Source organism: Propithecus coquereli, unplaced genomic scaffold (genome assembly GCF_000956105.1).
Source record: "Propithecus coquereli isolate 6110/MARCELLA unplaced genomic scaffold, Pcoq_1.0 Scaffold124, whole genome shotgun sequence".
In the NCBI taxonomy this organism is placed as follows: Eukaryota; Metazoa; Chordata; class Mammalia; order Primates; family Indriidae; genus Propithecus; species Propithecus coquereli.
In genome coordinates, this window is record NW_012136525.1 from 270,400 (window position 1) to 272,713 (window position 2,314).

Genomic DNA, 2,314 nt, shown 5'->3' on the forward strand with positions numbered 1-2,314 from the left:
AAAGTTACTTTCTTCTCTCCAATTCTCTTCTCAAATTGTAATAACCATTTATTTGTGCTTATATAGTACCAATAGAATATATAATGTTTATTGAATGAAATAATTTATCAGCTAGTGATGATAAATAATGCCTTCAATAACCATCTATATTTAGCACCAAATTAAGAATAGAATTTAATATAGTTGTTCATGTAATAAATACCTGTTGTTATTAAGTACCTATGATGTCACACATGTGCTCGTGCAAGCAAATGAAGTTGGATCCTTATCTTATACTATATACAAAAAGTATATAGTATACTTTACACTATATAAAGTATAATACTATATAAAGTTTCTTACATAAGTAAGAAACATGGTTATTTCTTGAAACCAGCTTTTGATGAAGGAAGAGAGAAAAAGAAAAAGAGAGAAAAGAATGAGGTTATGACTAGCTGGTGGCATTAAAAAGCAAGCTACCTAATGAAACCCTGTAACAAGCCAACATAATATAGCCAAGGTCTGTAGTATTTTGGGGGTCTGGTTTTACCAAATCCAGAGTCTAAATATACGGGAAAGTGAACAGATTTCACACACTTCAAAAAAGTGTAACTGCAAGGATGAAACATGTCCTGACTCCGCACATCCCACCCCAGAGAAGACTGGTGGGAAAACAAATGGCTTAGAAATTAATTGCATTCTTACCAACTATAAGAATTTTTGTGTTGTGAGTAGACTTAGCAAGACCAAAAAAAAAGGCCAGAAAAAGACAATGGACACTGGCTTCAAGCTCCTACACTCACCTTTGACTGCCTGTGGAATTTAAAGTACAGTCGCATCCTCCAGAATAGAGCGCCGGAGTCCACTCCTGGATATTCTACCAATGGCCAGTCTCTGGGAATCATTCTAGAGAGAACCCAGACTTGGGAAAATGTGCTGCTGCGGAGAGGGGCAAATCAATTCCTTGGAGTATTGTATAGACACTCTCAAAAGTGTGTTGGAAAGACAGCAGAGAAAAGAAGAATGAGGTACTTTTATAAAGAGAAAGGATGATGAGAACAAGGAACTGACGTTAGAAGCTGAGTGGGCCCATGATGGACCTCCTAGGAAGAATGTAACATCCTAAAGCTTTTACTCATAGAGTGCAGGATAAGGTGTGACCACCATATAACTTTGCATTTTCTCTCTTGCATTATAAGGTTTTCTTTAATCAATTACTCTAACCCTTTTAGCAAAGTCTATTGTGTTTCTACAGCATAATGTGGTGATGATATAAAGACTGAACCAATAGATAAGTAAAAAAATGTGTAGCCACCTCCCACCATGTAAAAAGGGGGAACAGAATTCCAGGCAAGACAAATATGTACTGAAGTTTCAAGCAGTGATTAGCTGAAAGGCAAATTGTAGTCCACTGTGTTCCATGTGGGAGACAAGAACACAGAGAGGGGGCACCCGATACTTAAGGGAAACTTCTAGCTTTGGAGCATTCTGATACTTTCATACACATAGCCCTTTTCGATCAAGCTTTTCATGGGAGCTAGATAGCTCACTGAAGGACCTGGAGTCCCAGTATTCTGGATTGCTATGTGGGATCCATATTGAGGAATCAGTTGAGCAGCTGGTAAGTCATGCATTCTTCTGCAAAAATTAAGGAGCCTATACCAGGACTCTTGCCTGGTTCATAAAATAAACCACAAGAAAAACAGCAAACTTGAGTTTTCCTCTCAGAAGGTCCTGTGTCACATGAAGAGCTGCTTCAGAGAGCAGATTTTGTCCTAAATATGAAATCTAAAGTTGTTACTTTTGAAATAAAGTTCCAATAGAATACCATCTTTTATATAACACTTAAATGAATTACAGAAACTTTATTAACTAATCTCCACTCAAAAGACTCACTAAATGAAATAATATTCTCCATTTCAAAAAATGAAACCAGCGAAATATTAAATGCTTGTGGCTAATGTAATAATAATCTGTAATATCCCTACAAACTTTTGCTCCTAATAATTGAGTTATAGGCTTACCCAGAATCATTGTGATATATTCCCAAATTTGTTATGACAGCTGCATTATTGTAATTATGAGCTTCAGTAATACATTGTGTGAACTAATAAAATATAAATATGAAAAAAATTTCAGTTTTTCTGTAAAAACTAGGTTGAAAGTCTTTGGAAAGACTCAATGGAAATGAATCACTTATAAACTCCATTGATTGAAGCCATTCCATAATGTATACATACTTCAAAATGACATGCTGTAGACGATAAATATATATAATTTTTGTCAATTGAAAACAAAATTACCAATTAAATTTTTTGAATATATCATTTTGGAC